The sequence below is a fragment of the Dendroctonus ponderosae genome, unplaced genomic scaffold, assembly GCF_020466585.1.
Source record: "Dendroctonus ponderosae isolate FM_Combo_2020 unplaced genomic scaffold, Dpon_F_20191213v2 Dpon_F_20191213_5, whole genome shotgun sequence".
Taxonomy (NCBI): Eukaryota; Metazoa; Arthropoda; class Insecta; order Coleoptera; family Curculionidae; genus Dendroctonus; species Dendroctonus ponderosae.
The window spans coordinates 5,896,968-5,905,910 of record NW_026018715.1 but is presented as its reverse complement, the minus strand read 5'-3'; positions in this window follow the sequence as shown (position 1 = coordinate 5,905,910).

The window sequence follows — 8,943 nt, the reverse complement described above, 5'->3', positions numbered from 1 at the left end:
CCAATCCAACGTGGGATTTTTTCAAAATAATGCTTAATAACAAAGTTGAAATTCGATCTTCAACTGTTAATATCTTCTAGAAATTTTCGAAAAAAAAAATGTCCATATTTTTCTGGTACTCCCCAAGGGAGCCTCTATCACCCCTTAAAAGGAATGACGCCAATTTGAATCACCCTGTAGAGACGAAAAGTGATAAACACAACCATCGAGGCAATGCGCAACTAAACATATTTTCCGTTGACAACTGGTTACTGAAATTGTTGCAACTGGATAGTTGCGCGCTGGTGCGAACCTCTTTTTCGGTTTTACGAGACGGTTCCAAAAACAACCGGTTAAACTGGCAAACTTGTAAGAATAAGACTATAATCAAAATGCTTTTAATATTATCAATATAAGTTCAGCCATATATATTATGGGCCACAGTGTACCACAAAGCCATATTGCTTAGGCAAGCATAATTTTTGTTTATCGTGAGAGCAACCTTTTTAGTTAGTCGTCGTCAAATCGTTGCTGATACGAAGTCGCTCTCGTGTTCGGGAATCTACTTTTGTACTGTGTTTATCTTTATCATTTTTCAATATACTTTTATTCATACATTAAGAGTGTGTCCACTTTATTTCACCAACAAAACTGCTGCAACCAGATAGATCGTTCGACGGTGCCGCATCGGGTCTGTGCTGGCGCAGTGCGATCCTTATTTCGGTTTTATGATACGGTTCCAAAAACAACAGGTTAAATCGGCTAACCGTAACTACGGTTCCAGGTTACACGTTCGGAACACTGTTATTTTAGCGTTTGCGTTAAACACCGACCATCTCTAATGTCAACAAAGGGCTAGAGACACTGGATGATTGGCTGCAGGAAATGAGGTAGAAAGGGGGCTACCAAGAGGTGATCGGGTTCCCCACATAGAGGAACAATGCACAACGGGCAGTCCAAGGCAACTGTGCAACTGTTGGCGTTGATTACCGAGAAAGGGCAGCATTCATACCCTGAATTTAAGATATACAGGAGACATTCAATATCTAACAGTCTCTAGTGTACTGAACCTCAGTTCAAGTTGCGCACAGTTAATTAACCGAATATCAGAGGCTGTTAAAAATGTAAGCTCAGAATGCTGCGAATAGTGCACAACAACGTGATTACACGGACATAAACACGTTTGCAATGAATTTAACGGGGAAAACTTCTAAACGGTTCTTTTCAAACCCAGAAGTTCATATCTAAGAATTTCGTTTTACCACCAATTACCAAAATGTTGTTCTTATTTGTAGATTAATGCCTTTCTTCTACTTCACTTACTGTGAGTTTAATTGTGAATACATCATTAAGCTATAACTTTTTATATGTTGTTGAAGTCGTTGAAAATGTGAAAGCAAATTGTTGAAATTTGATAAAAGATGGCAGCTGCAAAAAGAAGAATAAAAGCTTTTTGAATATTAATCATATTTTGTGCAACAAATAAGACTTAATAACTTACAAACAATTCATTTGCGTAGTATTTAAAAAAATAATTTTGTTTCGCATCATTTATTTTCCGAAATCTGGTAATGCATTAACACATGTGTGAAACACAGAAAGATTCTAGCAAATTCGTACGCGCCATGACGTCATCACTAGTATGAGGCTTTAATTTGCGAACAGACCAATTGACAGAAGGAGGGCCACTCTTTACCGGTAAACCTAACCTATTTCATTGCCACTTGCACTTTTTGTGCTTATTTATGCTTACTTTAGCTTTTGATACTTAAGAAGCAACAGTTATTTACGTAAATGTTAATGAAACAGATCATGTACCTTGAAAGCCATTGTTGCCGACCTTCTGATCTAGTTTTTTGCAAATACATCAGTTTTTGATAGAAATTACATTTTCACTATTTTTCCTGTAGTTCCTAAACAGTCCCAGAGGCATGACGCCAATTTTGAATCACCCTGTGGATTATGAAGTAGTGAAATTTTTGCTTATTTTTCTTCCGAGAACGCTAATTTTTACGTCATTCCAGAGAAAACTAAATGGCCTTTTTAGAAAGTGAACCATCGATAAGGAAATGGCCGTTTTCTCAAAAAAGTATGGATTTAAAAAAATTTTAGGTTTGCGTGTTTTTGTTTTGAGTTGCAAAGTCGATTTAAACAGTATGCTGATTTTTTCGAAGTTTCTTTCTCAAGCTCTATTTGAGCCACAGAATTCGCTTTGACATCATTGGTTAGAGAACTGAAAATTCGGTACAGTCATAACAAAATGACTAAGTAAATTCGAGTAGTTTTGACCCAGAAAGCGAAATTTGAATATCATCCATTTAGCAGCGGCTTCTGGATCCGCCCTGGTAAAGGGTTTCATCCTTAAACCGCTAAAAAGACTATGGATTCATTATATTGATTCTGAAACTCCCGATAAAATAGCAGACATTTTCCTAAGCTTTCGGTTAGAGAATGTGGCCCTACACAAAACACGTGTTGTACTTTAACTAGTCTTTATTGTCATCATGTTTAACGTTATGCCCGCATACCTTTAAACCGGAACAGAAAGCCGAAAATCAATAGCGCAGAATTCGCTGATAAAATATTAAATAACCCGCATTGTTTACTGGTCGCCTCTAAAAAGGGCGAATAGTCTGTTTGCTTGCGTGCTTTTCCAGGGGCATAATAAAAACGGTTGTTGAATTTATGTTCTGAGCCGACCTGGAGCGGGCTTTGTAATAAAATGCCTGCCTCTGACTAATTAAATAGTAAAATCTATATTGGCTGGTCATTCGACTATTGTCAATTGTTCTATTAAATTTGTTCAATTAACAAATTGTCTGCAAGATTAGTTACTTACAATTTCATTTATATGAGTTGCATACATTGTAAAATGTAAGCAACGATTGAAAAATAATGAGACATCACAACTAACACCATATCAGATTAGTAAAATTTTACTAAAAATCGAAAAATACACAAAAAATGGTTTGGGTTAATGTTAAGTTTTAAACGAAAAGACGCAAAGTCTTAAGCTTTTCAGCATGATTGAATTTTCGCAGGAAGTTTAAAGTAGCTGTATTAATTACCTCATATTGAAGTTTTCAAAGCTGCCAGCTAATCTATATTAGACACTGTACCTGAAACAATAGAAAAGAAATTAATTTTTCAAAACAAAGACACGCGGCCTTCTACGTATTATAGTGGTGTATTGTGTAAAGTTAATAATCGAAATTAATTCAAAATGTTAATTAAGTTTAAAACATGGCAGTTTTAAGATCGTCGAACGGGTTAATTTAAATTTTGCTACGAAGAATAAATCAAGTGAATATTCCAACAATTGTTTCGTGAATATAGACTTTGTGAAAAAGTGTTTTCAAAGTGTCAACGCTTTCAGTTTTATTTAGAAAAGTTGTAAGGCCAAAAAAGTTTTCCTGAAACTGTGTTTAACATCAATTAAACACAAAAATGTGAAAATCTACTGCGAAAAAAGACTTAGAATTTAATTGGAAAGAGCTTTAATCTACGAAAAACCTTACATGAATCATGGGTGTGTGACAAGGCTTAAACCACTTAGAAGCTCTAGGCGAAAGCGTACCTATAACATTTACATAAGAAATGATCTATATAATAAAGCGATAAAGGATATCCCATAAAACGCCGACAATCTAAAAAAGGTTAGAATTTTTTGATTTACCTAATGTTCAATTAAAAAAAAATTGAAACCAATAGTTGAACTTGGATGTCTTTAGTTCTGGAATAATTCTTCTCAGTTTTTTCGTTACATCTTAATTATTCAATCCACATTAGCTCAACTAAGGAAGTTTCACAAATTACCAACTGCAACTTAAATTGTTTATGCAAGTAATGTAATAATAGAAGAGTAAATATTGAATAAAAAGGTTACGTGAAAAGAGACAAAATAACTAATTTTGTTATTTGTAGAGAAGTTAAGCTGGACCTTTTGTGTTGTCAACATATATTGTATTTCAGTGCTGCGGGGAAATCCATGAGAGTACCAAAGCAAATATCGTCAAATGCGTGCAATAGCAAAAGAAAGAAAAGGGGATTTGTTTCATTCTTTTCAATAGATGCAATTTTTTTCCCGTGTTGTGTAACCTTATATACCTATAATTTGCATAATTTCACTGAATTAGTTAATAAGCTTCCATATTTTTGTTACAATTTTTTTATTTGTTAAAAGGAAATGAACGTACCTACTGCGGAAAGTTTCATTATTAAATATATTAGTATTTTGTTTTATTCTGTACTTACATGTGTTCTTGTTGCATTTGCTTGCTTTCTATATGTTTTCTGTGTGTGCATGTCCTTGTATTTTTTAATTTTTCTGTGCTTGTACAATGATAGCTATACATGTGTCTTCACATCATTTTATTAAATTTCAAACTTTCATGAGAAATTAAAATTTTTTGTACTATGCCAGGACATAAAATAGAGTCAATTGAACAAAAGAAATTAAATGTTTTATTTTACTGTCCCATATTAATTTGGAACCGTCCGTATATGATAAAATACAATCCAAACATACTGAATGTGTGTGTATGAAAATTTGAAAAAAATAAGATGCCATAAGTTTCACCGTGAATGAAAGAAGTAATATAAATTAAAATAAGAAAACGAGATTAATGTATTACATTTGTATGTGATTTTGGCTCTAATATAAACATATTCAAAATAATTTTCCTGATATAAATAAGTGTTTTAGAAATGTATAAACAAAACATTTCCGACGTCATGCAAAATGTTGAAATCGGGATCTTAGCAGACAACTTATATTTCAATGTCCGTGTAAGAACTGAATTCAGAACACACAGTATCCCATAAAACTGCGAGAAGTTAGAAGTTATATCGCATTCCAAAACAGCTGTAAATGTTGAAACAAAATCCCAAACAAAAGAGATCGGTAAGTATAGCCTGCCTCAACCGTATAGAAATTATCTATGAAATAGATGAAAAACATTGTCATGAACTTTATATTAATATGAATACTCGTAGACTTTCGCAGTGATAAACGTTTAAAATGATCAAAATTACTTAATTATAAATTGTGTAATAAAGGAATTATAACCATTTTGATCTAGCATTAATCTGCAAAAAAAATTAGTCTTAATTTTCCCACTGGATTAAGTAATATTATTTTTCATATCATCATAATCTTGTCTGCTCAATAAATATTAAATAAAGCAATACTAAATAAAAAATTTTAGCAACTCCATAAAATTAATGTTCTAATATTTGCTCGAGATCATTAAGCTTGCATACAGATTACAGCTAAATCATAGTGAGAATTTTACAATTGCTTTCGAAACCATTGTCAGGGTCGTTGTTGGTAGTCTGCAATGTCTATGTGTATGTGATGTAAGAGGATTCTAACAGACCAAATTAATCGAAATGCAGAAAAAACTGGAAGTCTGCAACACAAATCATGGTTATATGAACCATACTTAGTTTATGAATATTAGTTTATTGTTAACTAATGGAGTTTGTTAATAAATGTCTACATCATAACCCCAAAACTGATAAGAGCATAATATGATTAAAAATCGCAGTTTACCCATATCCCAATTTACATTACGCTAAATCTTTTTAATTTTTTTGCGCTAACTTTAACAGCAACAAAGCTCATTTCATTAGCCATTCTGTAATTACACGAATTATTATGCAGCTATGCGTACATTAATAAATATTGCCCTATTAATTAACCCCTACCTTTTTGCTTATTCCAAAATATTGTTTGACTATTTGCTGCTTTTGAATGCATAATAAATAATTACCCACTTCATGTGCTGTAATCAGCTGAATAAAACAATATTTTATTTACGTGATTTAACTATAGGCTTATACATATTTCATTTGAAATAAAAAGTTTCTTAAAATGTGAAAGAACGGCAAAGGTTTATCAAACCGAGAATTAAAGTGGCTGTTAATTACCACAAATTTGCAGTATTAATTGAAATAAAATACCATATCAGATGGATCTCATTAAATGCAATTAAAGAAGTCTTCTAAACTCGACTAAATTGGCCGTGGGCTTCTTTAGTTAAAAGCAATTTATTTATTATCGTAGACAATTATATCAATCAATTCACATTATAACACATTACAGTATAGTCGATTTTTACTGCATTTATCGACTGACAAAAGTTCATTTATTAGAAGTAAATTTACTGAAATATAAAATGAAGTTATTGTTCGCGATTAAAAGAATTTCTTAAAAACAAATGTGGAATTTATTTAATTAGTACAATTAAGCTCTAAAAATATATTTAACTAACCCTACGAAATAATATTATAAACCCTAAATAAACCTGTTAAAATTAAAATAACGAACCCACGTATTTTACTGAAAGTAATTAATATTTGATTATATTCTCATTTACTTTCGGCCGTTAGTGTAATTAAACAACAGTACATCCTATTAATTAACAGTTTTCTATCTCATTGCTGATACAGTAATAACAACAAAAAGTACAAATATGCAATAAAAAAAAAGTTCAATTAATTGCACAGTGCATGTAGATTTATTAAATGAGCGTGTGTAGTTTGATAAGGTGCGTACTAAATAAAATTTAGCAAAAATTGTGTTTTCTGAAAAGCAGTAAAATGTTATACTTGAACAAAGCAAATCTTCCACATTATTGCTATCCAAGCTGAGAAACAAACGAAAAAAAAAACGCGGCCAACATTAGGCTTAGCAAAGAAAATTTACTTGTTCCAAACAAAACATTTTAAAGCAAGTGATCCGAAACTTTTTGCAATAGAAAATATATATGGTTAAATAAAAAGGTATTTTTTGGAGTACCGAGGAAACCTTTGTTTTGTCGTCTACATCTAGAAAAAAGGCCGATAGTGATCAAGCACAGGAGCCAATACACTCCATAATGTGAAAATTCAACCAAAGCAAGAGGGGCCCTATTCAATGGGTTTTTTTTAAATAGAGTAAGTTGTGCTCGAACCAGTGGCGTAGTCGGCATTTTCACACCCCACGTACTTGTGAAAAAACAGTATTAAAAGTGAGTTTACTAACAGTCCAGGTTTAGAGCTCCGCCAATACAAGTCAAAGTGTAAAAATGTATCCAAATTCAAAAGAAATTCTATTAAATGGATCTAATAGAGCAAAGGACACTCTATCCAGTGGCGGAGCCAATAACGTTCCCTGTTGCTTAATTCAAGAGAAAATAACTATTAAAGGTGAGTGAACATCAAAACAAACCAGAGTTTAAAAATTCTTCCAAATTCAACAAACCCAGAAATAAACGTTTACTCTTCGGCCCTAATAGAACAACAAAGAACTCACCATTGAGTGGATTGACCACGCGAAGTGGGGAGAGGTTGGAAACACCTAAGCACACCAAAGTGAAAAAGTTCGCCTTACTTGAGCAGAAATTGCAATAAAAATAACGGATTGCATTCTAATGGAGTAAAATGTGCTCGATTCAATGACGTAGTCAGCTTTAACTCATTTGAGGAGATAAAATATTAAGAGTGAGTTTGCAAACCGTCGACCCCGCTTAGAGGTCCCAATACACTCGAAAATGTAAAAATTACCTCAAATTCAATGAACTCTTTAATAAAAGTGACACAATGTACCTTAATAGCTCAAAGCCTGCTCTATCGAAAGATCAGAACATCTTTTGGCCTCTCTTAGAATTGGAGGCAAAAAATATGCCACTCCATCACAAGGGAAGCTTTTGACCCTCACAGAGCAACGTATGCTCTATCCAATGGCGCAAACAGTGCTCAATCACCTCACCTAGCTTGGGAGTAAAATATTATTGAAAGTGAGTTTGCAAGCCGTACGGAGCTTGCAAACGCCTATACACAATAAGCTGTACAAAATCTCCCAAATAGAGCAGAAGCTGCAATCAAATTGAAACTTAGGTTCTAGTAGAGTAAACTCCATTCAGTAGGGCGATCAGCGTTCATCCATATAACCATGTTTTTTATTTAAAAAAAATTGAAAGAAAAACCATATACCCATTACTTACCCCGCTGTTCAACAAAAGAAGCAACAACAACGATAGGGAATGAAATTTAAATCAAATGTCAAAGATTTTAAAGTTAGTCAATTTAAATTAATATTGCTCAAAGAAGATTCAAGTGTTTAAATAGTATTCACACATCCAAATAAACAAGCATATTTGCTCCGAAAACTTTTATATTACTTACTAACACGACTTTCCCAAGCTCAATATTTAATGAAAATGCCCTGAAACTTTTGGAAATCCGGTTTTCAAACAATGATGTTGTTGTTCACGGTATATCTAATGAGCAAATCCTAATAAGGCAATTTCTTATTGTTCCTTTTAGAGTTGAGGCCCGTCAAAATTATTATTTGCGACTTGGAAACTAAGTTCATGAAATAAATAGCTTCTATTTCTTAGCACTCTATTAGTGCAACGTTGGTTTAAATAAAAAATAATTAATTTAAATGTTTCAACAAGAGGACGCAGAACCATCTAGAGAAGAACATTGTAAGCAATATGATGACAATACACAAATTTAAAGATCAATATTCAAAATTGGAAAACGGAGCATTCGCAATAGATAAGATTAGAAAAATATTTACTGCCGATTCTTTACCAAAATTAATTGTCACATAATCATTACTCTAATGGTCAAAATAGTACAATTGGTAAAGATAAATTCAGCAAATTAAAGGTTTCCAGGAAATAAATATGGTTAAGTTTAATTGGTGGCTAATTAGTAAAATATGAAGTTGTAAAAACTTTTTTCACACTATCTAGTGAGAAATTCACAAAAAATCACACTCAAATTCATGATTGCATTAAACAGTGTTTGCGTAATTTGTTAGTCTTTTCAACATAAGGAGTTTTTTCAAAAGTTAAGAAAAAGGTCTGATAGTTCTTTAGCTTCTTTAGGTTCTTTAGGTTCTTTAGCGTGCATAAAAAATGTATGCCAAAGAAACTCCAATACAGTAAGATCAGTTTAGGCGCCGTTATG